Genomic DNA, 21,302 nt, shown 5'->3' on the forward strand with positions numbered 1-21,302 from the left:
TTCTCATCAGTGCCTTCCTCACGGGAATTATATGAAGGTCAAAGCACAGCCCTGTGCTAAAGGGCTTCCAAAAAGCCAGAGTAGAATCCACAGCCAAGAGGATACAGCGAAGGGAGGCATAGGGCGTGGGAAAACCTCCCAAAGCCTTTCTGAAGGCGTCTTTTGGCCACTGGCACCTACACGGGCTGGATCCACCCCTTTATAAAGTAACAGCAGCACCTCCTCAGGTGCTTGCAAGAGCCAGGGGCTACTTGCTCTTGGCAGAAAAGAGGCTAGAAAACTGCACTTATCTGAGTAGGCACTTTTCCTTTCTTTTTTTGTCTCTTTCTTTGTAACTTTCTGTTTTCCTTTTCTTGTTTTTTTCTTTCTTTCCTTTTTCCCCCTGGTTTGATTTATTGATTTAATCTCAGCGAGAGGAGATGGGAGGGAGAAAGAGGAAGGGAAGCATGTACTGGCCCGCAAGGCAGGCAGGTGCCCAGAGTGGGAATGCAACCTGGGACCCTTCCCTCCAAGGGACTAGAAGCCCCGCCCCCGGAGCCACACCTGTCAGGGCGGCTCCGTGCAGGTGCTTTGAGTGCACAGACCATGGGTCCCTGCCCGTGGAGCATGCCACAGGCATTCTGGGAAAACCGTCCCGTAAGGGGCATGTTTACAGCACGAGTGAAGAGTACGCGATCCTGCAGAGGTCCTCCACGGAATAGCAGTAAGAGTGAAAACAGCTGTGCAATCGAAGGGGGACCCCGCCCTGCCCGCAGGAGGCTTCCAAGTCCTGGGTCCCCAACCCTCAACCACCCCTTTCTTCACTGCCTCTGCCTCAGCAAGATCCAAGGACACCCTGCCTCTGTGCCCCCACCCGTCAGGCACCCCGACACCCAGCAGCAAGCAGGCTGGCCCTCGGCCCCCACCCCCTGCCACCTGCAGCCTCTGGGATCACAGGGCTCTGGGCGCCGGGGAGGCCACTGCGACCTCTCCGTGGCGCCTCGGGCAGAAGCTGAAGAGGCGGGACTCCGATCCGCCTCCCGCCCAGGCATCCCGGCCCGGCCCTGGGCTGGTGCTGGACACCCGGCCCTGCCGCGGGGACTCCAGCCCGCGCGCTCCCTCCCCAGCCGAGGAGCCCCTCTGCCTTTCGCACCCTTCCCCCAGCCTGGGGCTCGCAGCCCTCTTCAGCCCCGCAGCGGCCTCTCCCTGGCCTCCCGCCTCGGTGCCGTCTCCTCCCTCCCCCTCTCCAGCCTGCGGCTCCCCCAGCCGGACCTCCCCAGGCCCTCCAACCCCTTCCAGCAACCTGCACCCCCAGTCCCCCAGCGGCCGCCGGTCTCCCCTCGCCCTGGGTCTCCCTTCCACGCCTCTCGCAGGGTCCCACGGACCCTTCCCCTGAGGACACCAGGGGCTAAACTGCAGGCACCTGAGCCTCTGATGGTGCCTGCCCCGCCGCGCTCTGGCTCCTTCGCTCCGGGGCACTCTCTTCCCTCTCTCCTTACCGCACCCGCCCCTGCTCTCCGGTTTCCTTTTCCCACCCTGCTGTGCCTTCAGGCCCCCGCCCCTCGAAGGGAGCGCGCAGCCAACGGGGATTGCCCAACATCCCAGGAAAGTCCCAGGGCCAAGGGCCGTCCTGTGAGTCCTCAAGTGCACTGCTGGTCCCGCCAGGAGCCATCCTGCCCTCCGCGCCCAGCCCTGCCGGGAACAGCCGCTTCCTCTGCCTCGCCCTCCCCGGCCTCCCGCTGCAGCCGCTCTCCCCCCTGCACCGGGACCCCAGCTCGACCACCCTTCTCCTGCGGGATCCTCAGACCCTCCTGGCCGCCCCTTGCCCTCCCTAGTCCTTTCGGTGTTCCTGCCCCGGAACCAGCCCCCAGCGCTCAGCCCCTTCCGCCCCGCCCCGCCCCGCCCCGCCCCGCCCCGCCCCGCCCCGCCCCGCCCCGCCCCGCCCCGCCCCGCCCCGCCCCGCCCCGCCCCGCCCCGCCCTTCTCCAAGCCCACCCCTCCCAGGACAGACACCCGGAGCCCCGGGCCTGGCGGCAGACTCTCCTGGCAAGTTCAGCCGGCACAGATTCCCCGGCAGAGCTGGCTCTTCTGCTCGCTGTGGAGGGAGGAGCCGTCGGCAGTGAACTGCTGGGGTTTTCTCTCACCCGACCGACCGGGGCCTGGGGTGGGACAGGCTCCTGGGCTGCAGATGCAGCCCCCAGGGCAGAGGCAGAGGCAGAGGCAGAGGCAGAGGCAGAGGCAGAGGGAGAGCACAAGGGGGGGGGGGCGCCTGGCCTGTGGGAGTGAAGAGGCTTGGAGTGCCCCGCGCCTCAGAGCGGTCAGCCTCCTCAGGACCTCCGGGGCCCTCCCCGCTCAGGGGGAGAGAGCCCTGGGCTCTGCCGCAGAGGCACTCAGGGACCCCCGGGGTCACGCCCTGACCCCACCTCTGTCCACTCCGGATCGCAGGGGGCAGTCCAAAGCCCAGCCAGGACGCGGAGCTCCGGGCAGTGCCCACCCACGGTGACAGGCCAGGGTGGCGAGGAGCAGGCGGAGCCAGGAGAGGCCCTCAGCAGGGACCCCGGCCTGCAGCAGGCTTGGCAGGTTCCCAGGGGAGACGAGGGCGCCGCCACTCGCCACTCGGAAAGGGAACACCAGAGGGAAGGCATGGGACGCTGCTGTGGCCCTAACAGGCCCCTGCTCCCCAGAGCCACACGTGCCCAGGGGGCCCAGCAGCTCTGAAGCCCCGCGGAGCCTGGGGAGCGCAGGGGTCACCCGAGACCGAGACCCGGTGGCCGGAGCTCCTCGGGCCCCAGGCAGGAAGGGGTCCAGCCAGGCTTCCCCCTTGCTCGGAAGTCGGCAGGCGTTCTCGGAGCCCAAGGCCTGTGCGGGTGCTCCCCACGCAGGTAGGCCACTGCTGGGCTTGGCCATTCAGGGCAGCGGACTCGGTCGGGGGGACAGCGGTGGCAGGCACAGGCTGCACGCTGGCCCCCACAAGCCCGCCCTGGGCCCCTTCCTTCCTCAGGGAGCGAGCCCCCTGATATCTGGACATGCTTTCACAATGGAACCAAATGTGTCTTCCCTGCCCTGGTATTTACAGCTTCACAGAGTTTTTGGTTTTATCCTCACGTGGGTTGAAAACCTTCCAAGGTTTCCGAATCTTGATATTTTCTATGGTGTCTGTCCCCGTGGGCTTAAAACGGTTTCTAGCGAGAAAAGGATGTCTTCCTCTTGGTGTGAAATGGAGGAGAAGGTTTTCACTTCCTCCTGGAGAAAGGTTGTGGGAGAAATCCTACTTCTTGGGTGTTTCTGGATGCAAGATTCGGGGGTCTGTGTTACTGGAAATTCTCGTGAGGAAAAATAGGACCCTAACTGAGGTCTATGAAGCTGAGGTAATATTTCGTGCACACAGATAGGGCCCATGCGGTTTAAACATTCGAATGTGCATTCGGGGATACCGGGGACTGTCTCTTACAAACCTTCAGCGATGCGTCAGTGACTGCCAATCAGCGTGGAAACAGTATTACAACCTAATCCAAAGAGCGTGGGCCATTCTTGGGCCTCTCTGAACCACAGGACCATTGGTGCCCCCCTCAGTGTCACTTTGGCCGCTGACACCCGGGTGGGCTGATCCGCCCCGTTTCAAGTGACAGCAACCCCTCCTCAGGGGCTTGGAAGAGCCAGGGGCTACTTGCTCTTGGCAGAAAAAGGCAAGAAAACTGCACTGGTCCGAGCAGGCCCTTTTCTGTTCGTCCTTCTTCTGTCCTTCCTTCCTGTCTCTCTTTCTTTCTTTTTTGATTTCGTTTTCTTTTGGTTTTGGTTTCTGTGGGTTCTATTCCCCGCCCCTGGGGGCTGCCTCCCTCCTGGGGCCTCTCTGAACCACAGGACCTTTGGCGCCCCCTCAGTGAGGGGCCTGGGGCTGCCATTGCGGTGCCCTCACCACTCGTCTGTCCATTCGCAGGCTCGGAGCTGAGTCTGTTTTCTGCTCTTCAATGTGAAACTTAAGTTACCAGCCTCCAAGTCGGCCCTTCCTTCGTTCCAACATGTGACTGGCCCAGGAGGTGCCTTCTGCTTGTGATTTTAAGGGAAACGTTTGCAAAACCAGGTGTCCTCAGTCTCCCTGAACAGACCTCACCCTGAGTGTCGTCATGATTAGCAGCTGCATTGGGAAACCTTCCGTACTTTATGGTCGTCAGCGCCTCCCAGCCCTGGGGGAAAGGGGCTCTCTGTGCATAGGAATGAGTGACAGAAACAGTGAGAAATCACAGTACGTCCAAGGACAGTGATCCGTATAAAAGCTGAAAATCATACGAGACTCCTCCAAAATCCACATTCCCAAGCTAAAACATGATTATGTGTAGCTTTCACCGTTTCCTAAGAGCTGAACTAGGGAGAGTGATATTGATGATGAACTAGAAAAATAAAACATGCATGGCATTCACTAATAATTTTACAATGGTTGTTTGTTTCCCTTAAAGGAACATTCCAGTGCATTGTTTTAACTTTACCATGCTGTAGAAGTTCCCTCTGTCAGTAGTTATCTATGATTTTGAGACCTAGTAGGAATTATTGCTCTTTTCCCTTTAAATCTAAAAAGCAAAACTAGAGGCAACAGGCTTCAGGGTTTGTACCCGAATCGCAGGAACAGGACTAGGTGAGTCCTGGGCGCCTTGGTCCTCAAGAGAGACGGGGGCACCTGCGTGCTGTCCTTGAGCCCTACTGTCCCCTCGATTGTGTGCCGATTGGCGGGGCGGCCACAGCTGGAGGAGCCTGGGGTGGCCTCTGGGGTTTAGCGCCAACCCTCCGCCAGCCCACAGACCGGGGAGCCCGGGAAGCTCAGTCCCTCCAGGAAAGCGCCTGCACCCGACAGGGCAAGCCTCCTGCTGGGCTTCCTGGGGCAGGACCCGCCAGTCCCCACAGTGTTGGTCACTGATGCCTGCAGGCCCTATCCTCCAGGGGGCCCTCACCCGGTCGCCCGAACCTCCGTCTGGCCCTCGGAGGGTCCGTGAGGCGTCTGATTTGGTCACTGGGCACCCTGAGTGGCCGGACCCTGGCCAGCGTGGCCTTTGGGCAGGGCAAGGTGGGAGTCAGGAGTCAGAGACTGGCCAGGAACACAAAGTGAGAGCGGGGGGCCCAGCCGGGGTGCTGGCATCTGAGATTAACCCCCGGTGAGAGATGAGGAGGACCAGTCCCTGCGCCCAGGTAGGGATTCTGAGCGGAAGCCCCCGCCAGCGACAAGGTCTGGGAGGATGACACGGAAGCCAGGCTGCATGCCCAGCTCTGCCTGCCCGCCCCTCACAGGTGCCTGATAAACACCCGCTAATTGGATGAGGACACCAGACCACACAAGTCTGTCACAAGTCTGTGACACCTGGGGGTCAGGTCACGTTCCTCATAGACTCAGGGGCACTGGTGTCCACAGGGGAGGAACCAGCAAGTGCCCACGGCGGCCCCAGGGATGAGCCCTTACCCCTCGTGAGGGTCGACCCCCATTCATTCCCCCCACGTCACAGCCCTGCTCATCTCCACCTTGTGAGTGACATCTCTCCCTGGGGCGGGCCTTGGTGACAGCCTGTGCCCTTCCTCTTCTCAGGGCCACCTGACCTGGAACAATCTCTGGACTCTCATCCCCAGGGGAAGATACAGCCAGGGGAGGAAGGAGCCCCCAAGACCTCAAAGGAGTCAGGGGGCAAATCCCTGGGCGGGGGGCCCTGGTCTGTGGGGACACCCGGCTGGGGGCCCTGAGCCCATCTCACCAGCCCAGGGTGTCCTGAAGGACAAGGGGCACCTCCGTACAGGATGGGCCGGGCGACCAGGGTCCATGTTTTCCTCCATCTCAGAGGGGCTGAGGATCCCATGGGGAACCCCCTCCGCTAACAGATGAACCCACGGGGGCCCCTGCGTGAGTCTCCATGGGAAGCTGCTCCCGCTCCTGGGCCCTGGGGGGAGGCCTAGAGCAGAAGACAGGCAGGGACACAGACGACTTGGATGTAACTCCTTAAAGCTGTGATGGGGGTCACATGGGGCACCCTGGGCATTAGATCCCCAAGCTGGCATCGTGTTCTATTTCTAAAGATTTTAATTTGTTTTTATTTATTTAGGGAAGGGAAAGGGAGAAAGAAAGAGAGGGAGAGAAACATCAGTGCACAGTTGCCTCTCGCACGCCCCCAACCAAGGACCTGGCCCAAAGCCCAGGCATGTGCCCTGCCTGGCGATCGAACCCACGCTCAACCCTCGGAGCCACGCAGCCCGGGCAACTTCATGCTTTGAAAACCTCCCAAGAGCCCTCACTCACCACATCCTTCCTTGAATCCTCAGGAACAGAGAGCTCCTCTGGGGGGACAGTTCTCCTGTCACGGGGTCACCCTCCCCCCGGGCTCACTCTGCCCTGGGATGGAGTCAGGCAGCCTGGGACCCAGGGATAAGGCCAGTCCCTGCCGCTCACCCTGGCGGTCAGAGCCCGGCTCTGCTCAGGGCTCAGGGTCAGCTCCCTCCTTGTGGACCCTGGGCAGCATCCCTGCTGCAGCCCTGACCTTGGATGCAGGTCTCCTCCGTGCCCTCCCGGGGGCAACATTGAGACACCCAGGCGACAGGAAACTGACACACCAACCCGGATGTGTCAAAGGAGGTGGAAAAGGAGCCTGATTTACATACCACTGACCCTTCTGGGTCCCTAGAATGTGTCTGCTCTGTCCCACCCACTGTTTCCAGAGGCCTAGGAGCACCTGCTCTGTCAGGGGTCCCTGAGCACCACCCGTGGGGAAGGCCGGGTGACCACAAGGCCCCAGGCAGACGACAGAGGCGGCCCCCATGGTCAGGGAGCACGTGGACAGGATGGGCCAACAGACACGCGGGAGGGGGTCTCCCTAACATCATCTCCCTCAAGGACCAGGGAGCGCACAGCCACCTGACCGCCCGCCACAGGCCTCTCTTCCCAGCACACGCAGGACCCCTCTCCCTTCACAGCCACGACCGGCGGGTCCTCCCAGACTCCTGGTCCTGGTCTCTGTCCCTGGAAGCAGAAACCAGGCTGGTGACACCTGAAGACAGGAGGAGGGGACCCCACCAGGCCTCACCCAGCTTGCCCCTGTCTCACCCCAGAGTCACCACTGTGACCTTCCTGCTGGGAGGAAACCCAGCCTCCCCAGGGCACCTGAGGACCTGGGGGAGACCCAGGGACCAGCTGGGTTTAGTGTCACAAATATAAATAATGCCCCAGGATTGGGGACTCCAGGGACTGGCTCTGTGGTACTGACATTGCAATGGCCAGGACACAGCACAGGTCAGCAGTGGGGCTCAGGGGGCGGGTCATCGCCCCCGGGGTCAGCGGTTCCCCTCATCGTTGCCACTGAGAGTGCTCTGCAGACCGGCATGATCGGCGCCCTCACAGCTTGTCAGAGGGAGGCTGTGGGGTCCACCAAACACCTGCTGAGCCAGAATCTGCTTTTGAGCAGGACCTGCAGACCCTCCTTGTGCATGCAGAGGGGGAGGGGCTTCCCCGCCCCCACACGGTTTGGTCTCAGCCTGGCTGGGCATCCAGGTTACTGGACAGCTGCACAAGCGGCATTTCTGAGGTGTCACCTGGGCGTGGTAAGTTTTAGGAAGTTCCACAGATGATCGGTTCCCAGAGGGCCACCTCCCTATGACAAGAGGTCCTATTATAGCCCCTGGGCTTCTGCTCTGAAGAGAGAGGCCAAAGGGCATGAGAGCGGGCTGCGGGGGGGCCCTTGTGCACCCACACTGAGCTGCGGGGCAGGCCCTGGACACCCCCGCCCCCAAGCTTGAGCTCGTCCAATGGTGACTGAAGGAATGGACAGCCCAGCTGTTACCCAGAGGAGTTAGGCAGGACATCTGCTCTACTCACTCAGTCCTTCAGTTTGGCTGAGAGAAGAATTCAGATCCAGCAACTCAAATATAAGAGAAAATTTCTTTAGAAAGTCACAGAGGTAGAAGTGAGGTGTATTAAGTGGGCTCAGGAAACAAGTTACGGAAGCAAAAGGAGGGCCCTTGGAGTTTAGGAGACACCACATTGAAATATGTGCCTTGAGGGAAAGGAAGGGGCGGGAAAGGCGAGGGTGTGCTCGATGCTTTCTTTCCTTCCTCTGGCACACACAGCATCGTCTTCTTCGTTTTGAGCCCTATGAGTGCTCACAAGCCAGTACTTTAATGAAATAGAACACAAGCTGGGCCCTTTTGTCTTGTGAGAGTTTAAAATAGCACAGACCCTGCTATTGTCACCCAAGAAACACCTGAGAAATATCAATTTCTCCAAATCCTTAATTCAGAAGAAAATCAAAATATTCAAAACTTTTTCCTTCACTTTGCAGCAATAAGAAGGCAGCAGTGCCTTGCCAGAAAAAAAGTTTTATGAAACTCACTGTGACAAATGCACTAGAGAAAAGAAAATCTAACTTTAGGAGACCTGTTAAATTATTTCAACCCAAGTAACACCACAACCAGAAACTGTTTTTTCAATTTTGACCTAACGAGACAGGAGAGACACGTTTCTCTTCTCCCAAAAGCAGTTCCGCGGACCAAGGGGCCCCCCCCCCCCCCCCCCTCCCCGAGGAAGAAAGGGCAACTGGACGGGGCTGTGGGGACGACTTGCCCTCTGCGCTGCGACGGCTGTTTCCCTGCAACCAGGGGCACTGGAACAGCCCCCGCGACTGTTGCCTAAGCGCAGGGAAGGTACCTCCAAGTGGCCTGGGCTTTGGGGAGAAGGACACTGTCCCAAGAGCAACGTGGGGCACTGGCTGGGCTCATTGAAATCAGGGGGCTGAGGAGCGAGAGTCCAGAGGGTTGCAGGTGAACCCAGCGCTCACCAGGCTCCCCACGGGTTCTGGGTGCTGGCCGGCTCTACCTGCACACGTGGGATCTGGGCAGGCAGGGCCCGTCTGAGAGACACGGGAGACGGTGCTTGGCCCTTCCCTGTGCTGCGCCCTTTCGCAGTCAGGGATTCCCAGTCTCCTCGCAGAACCCCACCCGCCCTACACGCTGCGGGCGTCCTTGCCGCGGGCCCCTTCTGGTCTCCACTGGCTCCTTTCCCCAGTGGTCTCTCCCCCTGTCTGGGCACCAATAGCCGCGTCTGCGCGCTGAGCTCCTGCCTGCCCGCCGGGCCAGGGAACGGACAGAAGCACAGAAGCGGGGTTGCCCTGTGATTCTCAAAAGTCCCTGAGGGCCTCTGCGGCGGAGCTTAGGACTCCTTCTGAGACAGACGGGAGGCCCAGGGGGGAGGACGGGGCCCACAGCGCTGTGCTCACAGAACCTCAGGCTCTTCGCTGGGACAGCCGGGCCCCAAACCTGGGATCCTCCCAGGTCTGTTTTCTGCTCACCAGCTTCCCCACGGGTTCAGAGTTGTGGCTGGTTCCACCCGCACGTGAGAGTTCTGGGGAGAAAGGGCCTGCCTAAGACGAGACAGGGGTCCCCTCCCTTCCCTGTGGTGCTCCCTGTGGAGTGACAGCTGCCTAGTGTCCTGTCCCAACCCTGTTCCCTGCTGGGGTCCTGGCTGAAGGTCCGTCTTAGTCTCCTTCTGCTCCTTCTCACCCTGGCCTGTCCGCCTGTCGGCATCCACAGCCCCGTCTGCTTGCTCAGCCCCCAGCGGCCCACTGGGACTGGGGCAGGACAGGCCTGGGGGCAGGGTGGGACCCTGGAGGTTTCTAAGGGTCTCTGTGGCAGAGCTCAGAGGTCTTCTCAGGCAGGGAGAGTCCGGGTGGGACAGACAGGGCTGACCACACTGTGCCCACAGACCTTCAGGCTTATGACTGGGATGCCCAGGCCCCTGACGCTGCGCTCCCTCCTCCCCCTGCCCGTTGTGTGCTCCATCGCCAGCGCAGGCCGCCGCCCCAGGCGCCAGTAACCACACGTGGCCATTTCCCACCTTGATCCCCTGTCATGCAATCGGCCCATGTGAAGTTGCGAGAACACCCCAACACACAAACACAGGTTTCAGCAACTGCAGTTTTAAAAACCTTTTTCTTTCATTTTAGGTGGACAATGAAGTCCCACGACTGAGAGGCAGACATTAATTGAACAGTGAGTAACCACATAATTTTATAGTGTGACTTGAGAGAGTGATAAGTTCTACTTACAAAAATAAAGTGAGAGCAACCGCCAGGGTGAGTGAGGGTAGGAGAGCTTTATGTTAGGGAATGCGACCAGGGAAGACCCTTCGAAGAGCTGACATCTGAGTAGGCTCTGAAGGCAGGGAGGAGTAAGTGATAGGGGAGTTGAAAGAGTAATTGTGGCAAAGGACCGGCACGTGCAGAGCCAGTTCCGTGTCTTAGCCGACCAACGAATACGTCAGTGCGTCTGGGTTATTGGTGAAAGCGGGGTTCTTGCAGTGCCGAAAGGAAACACATTTCCTGAGGCCCGCACGGGAGGATGGGGCCCTGGGGTATGGGTTACTGAGGGTGTACAATGAATGGGCTTCCCCTCCTGACTCTCCGAGGTCCCATCTTTGTCCTTCTCCCCATGGAAAAAGTCCACCCCTGTCTTCTGTGGGGTCAGAATGATGGCCACTGCTCAGAGATCATGCTCCACGTTGAAGCCCAGGCCAGGCCAGCATCCAGCGAGCTCGGCGTGTGCCTCCAGCAGCAGCCCGATGCTGTGCTTCTGAATGCAGGGTCCCTCCTGGAAGCCAGGAGCCACGCGGCTGCTGAGGCCAAGCGGCCTGGAGGGAACAGGGGTGTGTACCGTGCAAGTGTGGGTCTCAAGCACGGGAGAGGAAGAGCTGCTTTCTTCCCTGGGTTTCTGTTAGCTTGGGTTTGGGATGGACTGGGAGCCTTTTCAAATTGGGCAATGGGCGTCCCAAACTTCTGGGGGCTTGGGAGGGGTTTACACCCCCTGGTTAGACTGACAAACTTCTATGGTTCGTCACTCACCTCTCCCACTGCCTTGCCCCCGAATTCATCTGGCACCAGAGAGAGGGAAGAACAGTGTTAATGCCCTTGGCAGACCAATGCTGTAAACCCTGGGGTGTGGAGATGCAGCTTCCTGGCTAGCGAGTCGGCTCTGTTCCCCAGTTTATTCATCTCAGCGCCTTCTTTCCTTTCCCCTATTTAGGGCGTGCATTCAGATGCTGACATGCTAACATGGCACATAGGTGCCATGTATGCAACATGGTAACATTCAGAGAAACACCAGAAGTGGTTGACAGTTTGGAAGAGCAGGGCAGGGTCAGGTGCAAGTTGTGTCGGTCTCGAAGAGGTAGTGAGCCTTGAGGTTTATGCTGAGTGGCATGGGCCCCCGCAGAGGACTTTGAGCCTTTCCTCTTTCCTCAGCAGCCTCCTGCAGAGGCTCTGGACATCGGACCCGCTTCCTCTTCCCTGAGACGTTGCTGCCTCCCGCCGACGGGTGTCTTGAACACTAAGCTGAGATGTGAGCCCTGGCTTAGGGTGAGGAGCAGAGAGGGCAGCAAGTGTTGAGGAGAGGCCGAGCACCCCGGTGGAAGGTGTGGTTCAGGGTAACATCCAGTGACAAAGGAGAGGGTCACTGGAGCTGGGGGAGGTGGGTGGGGAAGAAGAGAAAGCTATTCTTCCAGATGTGGGCGTGGTCCCCAGAGGCAGAAGGGTGTCTTGTAACAAGGCAGAAGAGACCTGAATACTCACATGGGTGTTTAGCTACTGAGACCTAACATTGGACTTTGGGCGGTCCGTGGCGGTGTATGCACTTGTATAGATGAGGAGAAAAACACAGAAAAGCATAAAAATAAAATAAAAACCCAACGGAGCTCAGGGGTGGGGTGCGGTGGAGGGAGAAAGAATGTGTCCCTAAACAGACATAACCAGAGGGACACACTGGGTCTTATCTCAAAGGCGCATTAGCCCAGTTTGGGACTCGGTGGCCCCAGGGAAGCGGGTGACGGGGCCCTGGCACTGGGGTGCGGGAGCGACCGGAGGTTTAAGGAGACGAGCCCCCTTCTCCGTACCGGACCGCAGGGAGAGCGGAGAGGGAGGCGGTGCACCAGAGGCCTGGGCGTCTAACTGCGGGGTGCCACCCATACAAAGCCCGCAGACGTTCCTGAAGTGGCCGATTTGGAAAAGCACCTGGTCCATCCCAAGCCCAAGACACTGTAACGAGAGGATAGAGAGCAAGTAGGAGTGGGTGGGCTCTGGAGCCCTGCGTGTAAACTGAAGGCTGGAGGGAAGGAGGCGAGCTTTACTGAAGTGGGGGGGAAACTAGCGTGTGTGGTGTCAGGTCTGAGAAGCGTTTCGAAACTCCACCCACGGGAGGGTCAGAAATAGAGTGTGGGCTGGTGTTGGGGGCAGGGCCCGTGGCAGGGTCAGGGCATCCCAGATTGCAGTAAGCGGCCAGGGTTCTCAGTGTCCTGCTTTGACCAGGGCGAGACCGGGCCGAGCGTTCTTCAAACGTGGTCTGAGCTGGGGAGTCTCAGCTCTGCCTGAAAGAGCCTTAGACAGTCGACATGGAGCCTCGCAGCACCGCAACCTCGGATCTCAAGGCTGCAACGCGCAGCAAGTGCCCACGAAGGAGGCAGTGAGTGGAAGCTGGGAAACCGCCTCCCGGCGGCCGTTGGGTGCCTGTGGAAGGGGATGAGGCGGGGTATCCTTGAAGCTTGCTGAGCCCAAGGGAGTGAGGAACAGGGTGAGTGAGGGCTGGAGGTCCAAGACCTTAGATGCCTGCGGTAAACGTGGGGCAGGGTCCTGTCAAGGTTGACAGCTATCTGTGTGGTTTTCTGTCTTCGTACATAAAGGACCCTGCAGTATAACGTGCTCTTCATATGTCCTCTGAGCATGTCCGTTATTGCACTGGTTTCCCACAGGGCTGGCTGCACGCCAAACCAGCGAGCATTCTACAGATGTGCCTTCCAAGGGCAGGCACAGCTCAGTGCAGTGTTCGGGGCTTCTCACCGCGGGCAGCACGCGCCTCATGGCCCTTCCAGCCACCTGCGGAGGGGCTGACAGGACTTTAAGAACAAGGAAACAAGGCTCCCCGGGCGCCAGTGACTGAAAAGACAAGATCGGGAGGTTCCGGGGAGGTTCCTCGGTGCCCTATTTATTCTGTCACTGTATCCTTTGAACTCTCGCTTCTACTCTGGTGCCCTTTCCGCGTCCCTCCCTCAGGTCAGCGATTGCCCCTCCGGCCACCCACAGGGGGGCCTCAGCCTCCCTGGAGGTCCTCCTAGGAGGCAGGTGGTGATTCACGCCACTCTGGGCTCTTCACTTCACAGCTTTAGTTTTGGGGCCTGCCCTCTGTGCAGCCCCATTCCGCCTCTAAGCCAACGCGGCCTCCAGCGTCTGGGCGGCAGATGTTCTCCCCCAGAGACAGGCCCTGCCCTCCCCCCTGAAGGGGCCGGCTCTCTCCAGCCAGCCCCGCTGGCCTCTGGGGTCCAGGACCCAGGCCCTGGGCGGGACGTCACACAGGCCTCCTCACAGAAACAGCTCACCGAGTGCATTGGGTTTAAAGGAACTTATTTCATTTTTTGTGTGTTTTAAACGAAATTTTATTGTACCTTTCGATACCATTTCGTCCCCTTCACCCCCCCCCCCCCCCCCCCAGTCACCACAGTGTTGTCCGTGTCCATGAGTCCTTTTTCCTTTTGGCTCGATCCCTCCACCGCTGAGCTCCCCCAGCCCTGAGCTGTCGCCCTGCCCTCCATCTGTCAGGCTGTCTCTGTTTTGCTTGTTGGTTCAGTTTGTTCATTAGGTTCCACATACAAGTGAGGTCACATGGCACCTGTCTTTCTCTGACTGGCTTATTTCACTCAGCATAATGCTCTCCGGGTCCATCTTGTTACTAAGGGTACAGTTTTCTTCTTTTTTATGGCCGAGTAGTATTCTATTGCATAAATGTCCCATCGTTGTTTTATCAGCTCACTTAATTTTTTATGTTCGTATTTCTCCTGCCACCTTTCGAATTGGGTGCTATGAATGCAGGCTGTTGCAGTAGTAACTTTATGATTTCAGATCTTTTCAATGCATAACGATTCCTCTGTAAAGTAGTGTGGAGGAATTATACTTATTTAATTTCCTTAAGCAATATTAATATGCTTTGGTTCCTCGGGAAAGGCAGCTCTGGCTCCATTTAAATAATTGGTTCCATATATACAGGAGTTTTTGACACTTTGATGTAGCCGCACTTGTTCATTTTTACTTTTGTTGCCTTTTCTTCCTTTTTGGTGTCAAAGTGCAGAGAGCTGGAGGGTAATTAAACCACAACTACAGCAGTCAGTTCAGGAAACGTGTTCTCCTTTCAAAAACCATACAAGATGTTTCTTAAAGATTTATCCACAATCAGATTGTGTACAACTGGAGCGAGACCGACCACCCAGAATAAAAAGAAGAACCTCCTTCAGCAGCAACTCGCAGATCTTTTCAAAACACCGCATGGACAGCCAGTGATTCTTCAGAGGTTGCACGACCTGTTCTGGGAGACACACGCTCATCTCACTCGCAACAAAAAACGTCATGACCTCCACCAGTAATTCCATGGCCTTGCGTTTCACACGAGACGCGACTGTGTTCTGGGATAACATAGTGGTAGTACCAGCCTGGGTTCCTCTTAGGAGAATGACTGCAAGCCTAGCCGTCCCCCCTGTTGTCGTCACGACAATGAGCGATTTACTACCCTGCTCCCCTTACTCCGAGAAAGGGCTGTCCCTCCAGCTGGTTTACCTGACTGACCCATTTGCGTTGCTCATGCTGTGTCACGCCCAGAAAATGAGCCGCTCGACTAGACTCCCCGTGCTTGGCACACCAACAGTGAGGTCGTTGCTATGTCTGTCCCAGGCTTTTTTTTTTTTTTTAAGCCACTTCCCTTTTTGGCCAGACCACACCTCCGTGTGGCCCTAACTGCACAGCAAAGGCAACATGTGGCAGCTCAGAGCACGTGCAGTTTGCGGACAGGCAGGTGTGCTCCAACTCTGGCATCAACGCTCCACCCTCTGTGAAATCAGACAGACCACGACGGCTGCCCGAGTCACTGGAACTAGCCTGTCTCTCAGGGCTTTATAACTGAGAGAAGCCCGTTCAGACGAGGACCCAGCGTGACACTTGGTACTAAACGGGTGCTAAGAGGGGTTTCCCTTTGATTCCCTTAAGCTGAAACTTTGTGATTTTGATTGGCTTTCAGGTACATTTGACACTCAGTATCACTTCAGTTTCAGGTGTACAGCATGGTGGTTAGACAGAGATACAATTTACAGAGTGATCCCCTGAAAAACCTAGCATCCACCTGAAACCATACATGGTCATTACAATGTTATTGACTGTACTTGCTCTGCTGTACTTTAGGTCTCTGTGGCTGTTCTGGCAATCCACTAATTTTTCTTCTTAACGCCTCACCTCTCCTGCCATCAGTGTCCCTGTCACCAGTGGCCCCTGCATAAAACACACATGCTGCCCGGCTGCGCCGCGCAGCCCCCGGGGTACCCCCAGGAGAGTCACTCATGCCACGCGCCAGCCCCTACAAACACCCCCTGCTCCACCCCTAGGAGTTTCTTTGCTCTGCCCACCTCCCCCACCTCACGGACATCAGGCAGTTCCAACGCTAGGCTTCAGCTCCTGCTGCTCCCGTAACCACGAACGTTCTGATTCGTCCTGCAGGGTTCAGATCCTAAATATCCACCAGGCTGGAGCTCATGTTATCACATCTGATTTAGCACCTGCTCAGGATTTAACTCCAGGTAACACTCAGTCTCTGCTGTCCAGGAAGTCAGGACCTAGTCCAGAAAAACAGACACACTGTCAATAATAACGGAGAGCTGTGGGTTTTACGGACGGAGACTAGAACACAGCTAGCTCTGAGTCTGCACTGTCAGCCCCTTTTGCTGTGGGCCCCTTGCCAAATTAGTCCCCCCCCCCCCCCCCCCCCCCCCCCGGCTCCTAACAATGGACGTAGTAGTCGTGTAAATTCCTAGGGTTGTTGTAGACACTAAATGAGACGATGTGCACAAAGAGCTTTGCACGCTGCCTGCAACATCTGAAGAAAAGTATCAAAAACGGAGCATCAAATGCGAAATATGAAAAAAAAAATTTTAATTTTGTTCCGGTGCTGTTTTTCAAGAAGAAATAAAAACCATGAAATCCACATTTGGAGGAAGGCAACACGCCCCGAGGCTCAGAGGGGCAGCTGCCTCCAGCTAATGACCTGGAGTCCTGGCTTGGAGCCCCAGCCTCACCGCTAACCCACTCCCCGCCCCCCCGCCCCCCGCCACCTCCCCAAATTTTGCAACCGCCCCAGCCCGGGTCTACTGCCTGCACCCCCGCCGGTCGCTGCCACCTCCTGCCAGGCAGGCCCAGCTGGCCCAGGCCCCGCCCACCTCTGCCTCCTCCGCGGAGCGGCCTGGGGCCCCCTGGAGGGAGCAAAGCCAAGCCTGCAGCCCGCAGCCTCGCGGTCCCTGCGGCTGCGGAGTGTCCGGGAAGGCTGTGAGCCTCTGATCCAAACGCTTTGTTGATTTTCAAAAGAAACAAGCAGAGGATGATTCAGCTCAGATTTGTTTTCCAGAGACACCACCGTTAACGACGACAAGCCCTCGATAACCCGGCCAGCCCTTAGTCCCAGTCAGCAGCCGCTTCCCGCACAACTGCACGTAACTTCCCCAAGTAAAGAGGAGTGTGGCCGGCGCGGGCGCGGCTGTGACCTGTCAACCCACCAACCCCAAGACGCTGGGGTGCGGATTCACAGCCCGACGCCGAGTGTCCGCCAGCGAACGACCAGACTGCGGGAGAACACGGGACGGTGGGCGGAAGCCAGCCGGTCCAAACAGAGGAGTCCCGTTCGGATGCTTCCAGAGCCAAACCCAGCCGGAGTTGGTGCAGCAGGAATTTGGGGGCGTGCTGCTGCACCTACATGTTCTAATGTTACATCCACCCCGGGCGGCTTGACTGCACGTAGACCCCTTGGGCCAGGGCCGGGAGGGAGCCATCGTGAGGAGGGTGAATCTGGACTGGAAACCGGGGCGCTGCCGCCGGCCCACCTGGAAGAGGTGCCCTGGAGGCCAGGAACAGCGGGCCCCTGAGGCTGCTCTTAGCTCACTATTATCAGCCTTCCTTAGGACAAAGTCGGGGTGAGAGTGAGGGAGGAGGCAGCGCACCACGGAGCCCAGAAGAAGAGCCTGCTGCCAGAGGAGGACAGTTCGAAGGTTTCGTCGGCGGCTGGAAGAGTGTCTCTGGGATCCCACGCCTAGATTTTTCTCGAGGACTTGAAAAGAATTAAAGCACGGCCATGGGGACACAGGAGATCTCCGTGCCTCCCATCTTTGCCATCGCCTCGGCTACAACGGGCTCTTTCCGGTTTGGCTGCAACACGGGAGCCATCCGTGCTCCTGAAATGATGACAAAGGACTTTCTGATCATTTAACCTGAGGTCTTGTTGGAACTCGCCCATGAAGACGCCAGGGCCCGGCGATGTTGCGTTGGCCCAGGGACAGCGCTGGCTCTCGCTCTGGTCTCCTTAATGCTTAATGCTCTATTCATAATACTCATTTTTTTCATATATATAAATAGCTTATTGATTGTGCTATTACAGGGTGTCCCATCTTTTCCCTCTCCTTTATTCCCCTCCACACTGCACACCCGCCCACCGCCGTTTCCCCCCTTACTTCGTGTCCACGGGTCATGCACAGCACTTCTTTGGCTTCTCCATTTCCTATGCTGTTCTTAACCTTCTCCCACCCCCACCCCGTCTATTTTCTACCAACCAATTATGCTTCTTCTTCCCTGTACCTTTCCCTCCTTTCTCTCCCTTCCCCCTCCCCTTGACCTCCGTTTCTGTAAATCTGATCCTGTTCTATTTGGTTGCTTAATTTGTTTTTGTTTTTGCTTTTCTTTTTTTAGATTCAGTTGTTGATAGTTGTGAGTTTGTTGTCATTTTGCTGTTCATATTTTTTGATATTCTACTTTTTGTAAGGCCGTTTAACATTTCGTATAATACGGGCTTGATGATGATGAACTCCTTTAACTTAACCTTCTCTGGGAAGCACTTTATCTGCCCTTCCCTTCTAAATGAGAGCTTTGCTGGACAGAGCAATCTTGGATGTAGGTCCTTGTCTTTCCTGACTTTGAATACTCCTTGCCTGCAAGGTTTCTTTTCAGAAATCAGCTGATGGTCTTATGGGCACTCCTTTGTGGGTAACTGTCTCCTTTTCTCTTGGTGCTTTTAAGGTTCTCTCCTAGGCAACCCCACACCGATGTTTCTCTCCCTCTCTTTCTCCCTGCCTTCCCCTCTCTCTAAATAGAAATAAATGAATTCTCTTTCCAAAGAGATTCTCTTCCTATCTTTAATTTTGGGTAGTTTAATTATGATGTGCCTTGGTGTGTGCTTCCTGGGGTCCAACTTCTGTGGGACTCTGAGCTTCCTGGATCTCCGGGAAGTCTATTTCCTGGGCCAGATTGGGGAAGTTCTCCTTCATTATTTTTTCAAATAAGTTTTCAATTCCTTGCTCTTCCTCTTCTCCTTCTGGCACCCCTACGATTCAGATGTTGGAACGTTTAAAGTTGTGCCAGAGGTTCCTAAGCCCCTCCTCTGTTTTTTGAATTCTTCCTCCTTCATCCTCTTCCGGCTGAATGTTGATCTCTTCCTTCTGCTCCAAGTTGTCGATTTGAGTCCCGGTTTCCTTCCCTCCGCTGTTGGTTCCCTGTATATCTTTCCGTATTTCATTTTGTATAGCCTTCATTTTTTCCTCCATTTTGTGACCATACTCAACCATTTCCGTGAGCATCCTGATTACCAGTATTTTGAACTGTGCATCTGATAAGTTGACTGTCTTCTTATCGCTTAGCTCTCTTTTGGGAGCTTTGTTCTGTTCTTCCATTTGGGTCATATTACTTTGTCTCAGCATGACTTACTTTGGAAGAGGAGGAGCCATAGGTATTCTCCAGGGCGGGGCAACCCCTTCTGCTGCGTTGGGATGCTGTGTGGGGGGGAGGGGTCCGAGAGGAAACAGTGCCATTTGCTCAGCTCTCCACTGACTTTCAGTCACTTCCCTTGCTACCCACAAGCAAACTGGGCCCTTGTGGTGCTGATTCCCGGGTGAGCGGGTTTGTGTACATTCTAGGACCCTGTGGGTCTTCCCAATGAACTGTCCTGTGAGGCTGGGGGTTTCTCCCGCCGCCACAACCTCCAAAGGTTTTTTATACCCCGAGGTTTTGAGGCTTTCTTTTCCCTTGCTGGAACCCTGGATTGCGCAGTCTAACTCTCTCCCCAGTCGCTCCTCCTGGTTTATCCACACACAAACATGGGACCACCCAGTCTGCCAGCCACCACCTTGCCATGCGTTCTCTTCACCCCAGCTGCCTGTCTCCCCCATCCTACGCATCTGGATGAATGTTTCTTCTTTAATTCCTTGGTTGTTGGACTTCCGTACAGTACGATTTTCTGGCATTTCAGGATTTTGGGTTTTTTTTTTTAATTTGTTATTGTCCTTCTTTTGGTTGTGCAAAGAGGCAAAGTCTACCTACCTACACCTCCATCTTGGCCAGAAGTAGCCATTTTTTTTCTTAAGCCACTTTTAGGGATTGACATTTATCTAGATAACTGTCCATTTAATCTAACTTTTAAAAAATATTGGCATAACTTTTGCGGTTTTCTCTGATAAATTATAAAATCGCTCTTGTACCTGCAAAATATGTCCCCTTTAAATTCATATCACTATATCAGTTCATCTCGCCCTCTCTCTCTCCATCTCCCCCACCCCGCCACCAGCACCATGGTTTGGAGGTGAATGGCACAAGATGGAGGGAAACCTACAGCAAGGATTCTGTCCTTGACCACACTTTAGTCAGGCGGCTCTGAGCCCTATGCTTGACTAGGCCTGATCTTGAACTTTCATCTCCATCCTTGTGGAGTTCAGATTTAGCAAGGATAAGTCAGTGTAGCCAGAGTTCCCTACCCTCGATATCTGATCAGCCTCCATGTCTGACCGAATCCCTCATCCCTCATCATCCCAGGGAACACCTGACCACGCTGGCCTGCCTCCAGCATGAGTCCTGTTAGGTCCATTCAGCAAGAGGACTCCACCCTCCTGGTAGTTTTCCATCTACTCGCGGTCCATCCTGCTGCTTGGCTATAAATCCCCACTTTTCTCTGCCGATTCGGCGTCGAGCCTGTTGTCTGTCCCCTGCCGCACACCCCACTGCAGTTGTCCCTCTGGATAAAGTGGGTCTTTTGCTTTTCGCAAGTGTCACAATAACATTTTCTTTAACGCATGTAAACAAATAATTACAATATGGTTGAAGGATGCCATTGGGAAATCCGTAAAAGGGGTCCTGGGATTACAGAGGAATCAGTTCATTGCACAGTAGAGTTTGTAGAGGTTCAAGACTTTGGAAATTATGAAGAAAAGTGGGAGTACCCGGGCTTGGTGGGGAGGTGGGGACAGGCCGTGCTAAACGCTGTCAAGGCCAAAGTGATGGAGGGTGTTTTAGGGCCAAACAGCACTCAGTTATACAAGGGGCATGTCCTATAAGGGAGCAAATGCACTTCCAGACATCTCCGCACAGAGATGCACAAGTTCACCACATTGAATGTCCACGGTGTTTGTTGCAGCCGCATCTGAATGATCCCTGGGTCAAATGCACCCGAGTCCCAGATACAGCAGCAGCAGCTGAGCATCTGCTGCTGCACAACAAGGCATCCCGTTACCCTAAGCAGGAGGTGATGCTGCGAACCCTGAACGGAAGCCTGATGCACATTTTGGGGTTTCATCCTGAGGACAAATTGTCTGGGTCAGTTAGCACCTATATTTGTATACAAATAACAACCCAGCACAAGCTGACTCTAGCTGCACAGGGGGCAGTGTTAGCTCATGGAATTGGAATTTGACCACAAACTGGGCTTGGGCGCGATGTGCTCCAAGTCTCCCAGAGTCTCACTGCATCTCCCGACAATAGGGGAGGTGATGGTTTCCAGTTAAGAAAGAAAAGCAGTGGTGGGAATTGGCAGCGTGGAGCGGAGAGGAGGGAAGTGCAGTAAATTTTGACTTTGGACGCTCCAGACTCTGCATCATTTAGTTTCCGGTCCCTCCTCTCTTCTCAGTGCTTTGTGCACTTCAGCTTAGAGACAATGGTGTTGGTGATGGATGGTTGAGGCATGTGCTTAAAATTTTAGGCCCCAGTGACCTTCAAGGATGTGCTCCGGGATGTGCTCCTGGACCCCCTCAGAGAAGCCTGTGCAGAGAGATGTGATGCTGGACAACAACGGGCACCTTCTCTGAGCAGGTGAGGGCAACGTTCCACATCCTCACACAGCCCCTGGCGGTGGGTCTCTGCCCCCTCAGGTATCAGGTGCTGTGGACGCTTGAGGTGCCCATGAAGCTCATAAAGTCCCCGGATCATAAACTGTGGGTCTAAAATTCAGGGTCCAGGGTGTCTGAAACCCTGACGAAGAGAAAGA

At 56.1% G+C, this 21,302-nt stretch overlaps 1 pseudogene; it reads left to right on the forward strand.

The window, feature by feature from the left end:
- The first annotated feature begins 10,484 nt into the window (after positions 1-10,484).
- LOC129066153 (AN1-type zinc finger protein 3-like) lies at positions 10,485-17,328 on the forward strand (annotated as a pseudogene).
- The last annotated feature ends 3,974 nt before the right edge of the window (positions 17,329-21,302 follow it).

Source organism: Pteronotus mesoamericanus, unplaced genomic scaffold, assembly GCF_021234165.1.
Source record: "Pteronotus mesoamericanus isolate MK-2021 breed Mesoamerican mustached bat unplaced genomic scaffold, CSHL_Meso_final contig_186, whole genome shotgun sequence".
Taxonomy (NCBI): Eukaryota; Metazoa; Chordata; class Mammalia; order Chiroptera; family Mormoopidae; genus Pteronotus; species Pteronotus mesoamericanus.